Genomic DNA, 8,838 nt, shown 5'->3' with positions numbered 1-8,838 from the left:
TGCAATATGTGTAATAAAACATACATATTTATATTATATATAATGATTGAATTGAATTTCAATGCTTTAATTTTACTTTTGCTCAACTATTTCAATAATCGGAACATGACGTGAAATAATAACTATGCCAGCAATACTAAAATAGAAAAAAAAAATTACCAGGGAAACTATCGTTTTACATAATCTCCAAATAATATTAGTTAAATCCCTGCACGTGTCAAACATTTGCATTGGCCATACAGATGTTTGCCGTGGCCTGGGCGTTTGTTCTCGTGTATTGTGGGTTCCCCGAACCCCGACGTGGTAAATGTTGCTAGTGGGAGCCGTTAAGTGTGTGGCGTTTATTATTATTATATTGGATGTCATGTTATTATTGAAATGAAAACTTCTTTGGCGCACCGTACATACATTTTTTCGTAGGCTCGATCGGGTGAACTCGGGATCGCCGAGTGTACCCGAGCGAAAAAGACACAGTCAGCTGTTCTTCGCTGTTGTGTCGCTGTCTTGGTTTCGAAGAGCCTTTTGTCGCTTATGATGGGATCCTATTGGATCCTATTTTTAAATGGGGGTGTTTAGTATATTCACAATCAAGTTTTCACTTCTGCTGTGCGGTCTTAAGCACACACTGATTTTATTATTATTATTTCACCTGAGGCTTAGACAGCTGATCAATTAATTTGCATCTCATTTTAAAACGATTCTCTAGACTATTGTCTAACAACAAACGTCTTTCTTCTTCTTTTACTGATGTAGTGTGTGCCCAGATAGTTCATTAATAATTTGTAAAAACTTAACTTCCAGATATGGCCAAGTAAAATTAAAGTTTTGTAATAATATTGCGAAAATAAAAGCCATTTAATGCCAAGCCATTTTTTTCTGTAATACAGAAAAAAAAAATATAAAAACAAAATGAATAGAAATTAGGAACAGGTTCAAGAATTATCTGATTCTTTGACTAATAATTGAATTGATATTGGTGGAAAGTGTACAAAAGAGTTTGTTAGACTGTGTACAGACATCTAATCTTAACTAGTGGAGATAATCCGCGTATACTTGATATAATACTGGTAAAGGCGTGTTAATATTGCTAAACGTGTAAACGTTGACAGATTAAACAAAGCTAAGAAATCGTGCATAAACAAGCATTGACGATTTATACTTTGTCACAAGTAGGCGGTACATTAGAATGTTTGATGTTGTTACTTTATCGTGAGACTCGCATTCATACTATGATTCTTGTAACTAGGGTAGGCCTTATGACGGCTAGCAATGAGTTTATCTACTAGGTAAAAGGAGTATTTTGACATATTGAGTCAATCCACTAGTGATGAGTAACTCGTCATTTCTTTTGAGGCCTCACGAGGTACCCCTCATTTGAGGCGACTTGAGGCGAGGTGTCGTACGAAGACAGCCGAACTCATCCGATTGTCCGAGGAATCGGCAAGCGTGAGTCACGCATGCCTCACGATTAGCTAAACTTATAAACGATACACTACTTTTATTTTTTATAATTATCACTTTGCTTCTTAGATCGACGCGTTTTGATGCGCGCTGTTAAACGTTACATATTATTTAACACTAAACCAAATATTTATTCATAAATAATGTTTCGTTTTAAATGATTTTTTAAATTGGAGTACCTGGGTTACCGAGCTTAGCTCGGTATTTTTAGTAAATCGTGTTTTTTGGGAATCATATTTAAATACGAAGTACATATTGATAAAAAATGAATAATATTTTTCAATTTTACCGATATAATAATAAGAAATATGAACTGGTTATTTAAATAAAAAATCATCCTACCAAACAACATCACAAACATCATTATTTCATTAGGTACATAATATCGAAATCTTAATGTGTGTAACTGTGTTTTCAAAATTTCGACTCCTCACCTTACTCATTCTCTAACTCGCTGTTCAATTAATAAATAAGTACTTCCACGTCATCCTCAAAGAATCGTCCTCATTGAGGTGAGAATTAATAATGTCAATGTGAGGACGCGTAAACGAGTGAAGTGGTTCAATATTGAAATTCGAGTAACTCTTTCAATTTGCGATCACGAGTACCTCAAATAAGTCACCTCATGAGTGGGGAACTCATCTCTACAATCCACTATTTACTATAAAAGTAACGGCATGTTGCTATTGCGTGCGATTGACGAAATGTAATGTCACAAAAATTTAAGCTAATTTAAGTCTGGCCAAGAATTAATAATTAATAAAAATGAGTGTTCAGTCTAGATTTAGATATATGTACAATACGCATATTGTACATATATGCATAAATAATCTCATGTTGCATTTTAACATAAATTTAATTAAAACCGTCTCAACATTTAAACTATAATAATAATCGATATTTTGTGAAGTTTCTTTTCATCTTAAAGGTTTTTTTTTTCAGTAAACGAAATTTGAAAAAAGAATCGCAATTTTTTTTTTTCAAAACCTTAGTTTTGATATAAACAGAAAATTAAAAATAATATTTAGTACACCACAAAATATGCAAAAAATTTCAAGTTTTTGTTTTAAAAAAAATATGTAATTGTTTTGACGGTTAAGCTAATTAGAAAATGGTGCATTAGTAAATTAATTTGTATATATAGGAGCATATAATAAGAACTAGTAACTAATTTTCATAATTAATATGTAAAACTATGATTCATATTAATAAAATATGGTAAAAAGTTATTTAACTTATTTATCCAGTAACATTATTAAATTCTTTGTCTTCGAGTATATAACTTAAAATTACTTTTAAAATTTTGAAACACTGTAAACAAATCCTATCATATATATTTCGGTTAATCACTGTTATGTGTATTTTATTAAAATGGAATTTTCGAAGTAAAACTTCTATACGCACGTGAATGCGTGACGAGAGCGTTACGAAAAGTGGGATCGTGCGAGGCGTTGAAGTAAGAGAGAGAATAAGTTAGTGAAGATAGAAGAGAGTTACGTTTCGTATATTACTGTAAGGGCAACTTAAAAAGTTTTACTTCAGTCGTGTGCTCTTAAAGCTGACTCGTTTTTAATTAAGTTGGTACAACTAGTTTATCAATAAAGGCCATGCATAAATTACGTCACACGTTAAAGGGCGGCAGGCTGTAGACGAGTGTTTCCAAAATTCAAATTTTTCCAAATTCAGTTCCAAAATTTGTTGACATCATATATCAAAATATAATAGTAAAATATGTGACGTCACACCAGGTGGTGGGCTTATAAATGTGACCATCTGTGACAAGGACGGGGGAGGGGCCCAATAATTGTGAAATTCGTGTGACCTAATTTATATACGGCGCCATACACTACACTTGAAGATAGTTTTCATCCTGGCTCTAGGCCTAGTAATGCATAATCTGTACGTGAAAAATACTGAAAAACATGCTTTTCGATGAGTTCGTTAATTTTTGTGTTTAAACCAGGGGTGTCAAACTCAATTTTGCAGAGGGTTATATGTTAAATTTAGAATGTGTAGGCGGGCTAGATTCAAGTTAAAAAGTAGAGGAATCGAATGAAGTCATGTCTCTTATACGCCGTATTGATACGGCCCGCGGGCTATATCTTTGACATCCCTGATTCTGGATCTTCGCTATTATAATGTTTTTTTTTTTTTTTTTTGTAATTTATTGATCATTTCTCAGCGGAATTTAATATAAAATATAAATAAAGCGCAAAAGCATCAATTTTGCATAATTTATGTCATAATATCTTAATTATACTAGGGGTACGTTTAACTGTTTGCTGATAAAGCTATCGTATAACGGTATGTAACATATAGAAGATTATGATATATTTGTCTTTTTTACCATCAAATCTTTATCTGTCTGTCATATATGTATATCATGTGTGTATTCACAACCTTTGGATCCTGATTATGGTTTATTAGTTGAGATAAAACAGAGGTTAAGAGTCATTTTTACCTCCGGCTGATAACGCCAATCACTTGAGTGCTGAATCAACTTTATCAGGAAACAGTCATGCCCCTATCGTTTGCATACTAATGATATTTGTAACTAAAATATAAACTGTCTTTTTCAAACTAAAATGTGCCTTTGAAATGATAAAGACATGCATATTTCAGTTAATATTTGTAATTTTTCTTAACGAAGTCAGTAACTAATAAGTTAATAAGCCCGTCTAGTTATTATAAGTCGAACAAACTAAATTTTCAAGTTCCCCATCTCATGAATAACTAAATGTATATTATTTGAAAGTTATGTAAATATTTTTTCCATGTTAAATTTGACTGAATAACAATTTTATAATTAATATCACACTGTACATCAAGGGTGTCAAACTCAATTTTGCAGAAGGCCATATATTAAATTTAGAATACGGGCCAGATTTAAATAATGAAGTGTACACATTTTAAACCTTCCGTAGATAGTGTGAAGTCATGAATCTTCTTTCTGTGACACATTACGAGCGCGGGCCGTATCTTTGACATCCCTGATGTACATGTATCATTTATAACAAATGTCATACATATACTAGCGCTGTATAAAAAATATGCACAAATTCGTAATTTTCATAATATTCAAGATAGATGGTAACCGTGTAGGATAAATTAAAATAATTTGTAATGAAAATAAAATTAACTAAGTTATTTAACTTAATATTTATGGGCTTGTATCAATTGGGCGTCATAATTTATAGGATTTAAGTTATATTTTAGCTGTCATCGTATATATATGTTATTAGATACTTATGGACAGGAATATTCATTAAATTTTTACATCAAAAAATTGGTTGCCTGTAAAGTCGGTATACGGGCGAAAGTTTTACGTGACAACGACTTTGAGTGGTAAAATAATTTTAATGTGAATATTCATTCGTATAGTAGGAAGAAGGATGAAATAATAGTAACAATTTAAAACATTTATTTATACAAAGAATTATATTTAAAACATTAATTTATACAAAGAATCTCGCACTGAATTTCATTCACTTTTTATGTCTGTCTCTCTCGCTCTTAGGCGGGCTAACCATGCCCGCGTGCCTCTCACTCGCTCTCATTGTGAGCGCATAACGTGAGCGGAGCGTAACGCAGTTTCTTGAAGTGTCACCCGGCAAACCAATTTATAAGACGTTGTCACGTCAAAATTTTAAGTAAAAAGCCAGCATGTATTATCTCTGTTCACTTATTTTAAGACTCACTAATATGTAGAATTTATTTAAAATCACACCTTTTTTCCAAATTTTTATACCAAATATTTGAATCATATTTCTAACATAATTATGAATCTGTACCTACTGAATTAATCAAATTTACATATAACTATCTTTATAAACAATTTCCAAAAACTTGTATGTTGTGTATGATTATGATGTGTCTTAAAAATATGACGCCCATATTGTATCAACTCATGTGACACAAATCAACAAAATGGCGCCTGTGCACATAAATGTGCACGGCTTACACATTCGTGAAACTTTGTGGATGTACACGCCTTTAGAATTGAAATAATTTTAGACACATGCTAGGTAAGTAGGTAACTTAGATTTAAACATAATTTTATTGTAAGGCAATTGGCGGTGTTTTCTATTGTAATGTAAATTATTATTTGGTTGTATTAAATATTTGTATACATTTATATTTATAATATTTGTCAAAAATTTTGGAATATTTCTAAGGCAGTTTATTTATGTAATTTATACACCGCCAGTAAATAATGTAATGTAATGAAGAAGCGTAGATTTTGTATAATTAAGAAGTCATTTTCTTTTGTCGTCGGCATACACTAGAAATGGTTTTTGTTAATATTTAACAAAAAAAAGAAAAAAAGAAGTATAGTTACAATTTTCTATTATGGAATATTATGTTCTTCTAAAAATTATGTAATTTGAAATAAATTGAAATTTAATTTCAGATTAAAGTTTTATTATTTTATTTTACAAACATGGTGTATCTACTAAAGCCAACGATGAAATTGGAAGAACTTGCAGACCATGCTTATTTTTGTACTATAATATGGTAAATAAGCATACGGCCCATCTGATGGTATGATGGTATGGACGCCCGCTGCCAACCTAAAGGTAACCCTTACCCTGATCTCAAGCTGTAATTATGATTTATGTTATAAAACCATGTAATAGGAATTCATGATTACAAATATTTGTATCCGGTTTGGGCGTCTGTCCTTGTTAGTCTCCCCACCGTGCCTCAGAGAGCACGTTAAGCTCGGTCCCGTATATCGTCCCGGTCAGGAATGTTATCATAGACACCCGATGCGATCGTTACTCATAGTAGGAAATATATCGGCAAGCCCGCAGTGAAGCAGCGTGGTGAATTAAGCTCCGACCCTTCTCACACATTGATAAAGACCCATGCCGAGCAGTAGGATGTTGCAGGGCGAATCAATAAATAAAATATAAAATTTGCTAAAATGACGTCATACAGGTAAATGACAGCTCAGTGGCACTCTTACTTTATTTTGTTATTACTTCTAGGGATAGTTATGTTTATCGAAATCGTTTTTAAGGTTCCGTACCTCAAAAGGAAAAACGGAACCCTTATAGGATCACTTGGCCGTCTGTCTGTCAAAACCCTTTTTCACAGGAAAGCGAGGTATTGAGCTAAAATTCATATCATATACTCAGGTCTACTGTCCCTTGAAGCTGTGAAAAAATCAAACTTCTAAACCAACGCAATCAAAAGATACAGCCGCTAATGCAGCAAATTTTCGACACTCGTAAGGAAATCAAAACCTACAGGATACTTCCCGAGAACTGAGAATCTTGAAATTTGGTACGAAGGAACGTCCTATAGCACAGATAATGAACAATTGCGAAAAACATAAATTTTTAGTTACATCATATAATATTTTTTTTAAATAATTTTGTTTCAACGAAACCCTCGGTGCGCAAGTCTGATCCGCAGTGAACTCGCACTTGGTCGGTTTTTTTTTATTTGCAAACAAAAACAATTATTCGGTACTACTCATCTCAAGCCATAAATAATTTTAATAAAACGAAAAGATAACTTGTAATTTTTTATTTCATATTATTTATTTTTCATAATTTATTTTGAATAAAATCTTATCTGTATATTGGCGATTTTGTGCTTAGAGTTAAGTGTTAAGTTTTTATTGAATTTTAAAAATTCTATTAGTAGGTAAGTAGCCTTGTCTAGACCTAGTCACAGGACCTAATATTATAATTGCAATTTATTTTATTGTTATAATTTTAATTTGAGTATATTACTTACATGTATTATTATAACATAATATATTTTTAATTTTAACATAATATGTTTAAAATATTTAAAGTACAATAAATAGGAACATTTACTTAAATTTTCGTTATTACTTCATGATTTTTTTGTTAAGAATACATCATTAATTAACTTATATAGTACTCGTGTTACAAAAATTTTGACAGTTATAAACTGAAAGTACTCATCGACGAACGAGCTCCTAGGGGAATCGGGGATAGGGTCGGCAACGCGCTTGCAATGCTTCTGGTGTTGCAGACATCTATAAGCTACGGTAATCGCTTACCATCAGCTAAGCCGTACGCTTTTTTGCCGCCCTAGTAAAAAAAGAAAACAAACATTATGATACATTATCTGGCATTTAACGATTGGTAAATCTTTAGTTAAGTGGGCTCCAATTTATGGGGTCCTGGGGGAAGAGGGGGTGAAGGGAGGGGGGAGGGTGGGTTTTTTACCCCCCTCGTAGTGTGCTTTTCGCGTAAACCCCGTGGTTTCGAAGATATCGTGTTTGAAGTTTTGAGGTTAACTTTACGTGATTCAGAGATATTACAATACCTTAGAGCTCCGCGTCTGACTCCACCTTAACTCCGGTGCTGCGGGAAGTGCACTCATATGCTCTGTTCACCAACTTTCACACTTTATTTTCGAACAAATTTACGTAAAAACGATCTCGATTGCAAGATCAACAAACGATACGAACTGACGTTTAACGACTAACAAATAGACACCGTTGACCAAAATAAGGCGTCACTTAGCATTTCCTTTAAAACACAAAGCTTTAGATTAGGAAAAACCGAATTTCGGGACCGTGAGGGGAAGGGGGGGGGCGCTACCCCTGGTACCACTGTCACACCTCAGAACCCCATGGTTATGGAGATATCCATGGTTAAAGTTTTGAGGTTAGAAGAAGAATTTCGAAAGTTAGAGGAACGCTTGGCTCCGGCGCTGCGGGAAGTGCAGCCCTTCCGCCCTTGCGTGCGAAAGCACGCTCACTCATGCTCCGTTCCGCAGCGGAGGCTGGTCGCCTTCGGCGACCAGCCTCAGCCGCTCCTCTACGCATTCGTTCGCGCGCTTTCGCACGGCGGGCGAGGGCTGCCCTCCCTCCGCGCCTCTGCGGCACAAAAAAAACACTCTAGGGGTAGGACAGACCAAGACCACGTGGACAGTGAGGTGCTCCGATTCGGTTTTGGGTATTTTTCGAATTTCTAAACCTATATTCTAGCACGCAATGTTACTAATTTTATTAGAATATTATGTCCGACGCGTTATTTTGTTTAAAAGTGTCGATTTGTCAGTCGTTAAGCGTCAGTTCGTATCGTTTGTTGATCTTGCAATCGAGATCGTTTTTACGTAAATTTGTTCGAAAATAAAGTGTGAAAGTTGGTGAATGGAGCATATGAGTGCACTTCCCGCTGCACCGGAGTTAAGGTGGAGTCAGACACGGAGCTCTAAGGTATTGTAATATCTCTGAATCACGTAAAGTTAACCCCAAAACTTCAAACACGAAATCTTCGAAACCACGGGGTTTACGTGAAATGCACACTACGGGGGGCTAAAAAACCCACCCTCCCCACCTCCCTTTACTCCCCCACCCCTATTTCACCCCATAAATCGGAGCCCACT

This window comes from Melitaea cinxia, chromosome 29 (genome assembly GCF_905220565.1).
Source record: "Melitaea cinxia chromosome 29, ilMelCinx1.1, whole genome shotgun sequence".
NCBI lineage: Eukaryota > Metazoa > Arthropoda > Insecta > Lepidoptera > Nymphalidae > Melitaea > Melitaea cinxia.
Note: the sequence above shows the minus strand (reverse complement) of the source record.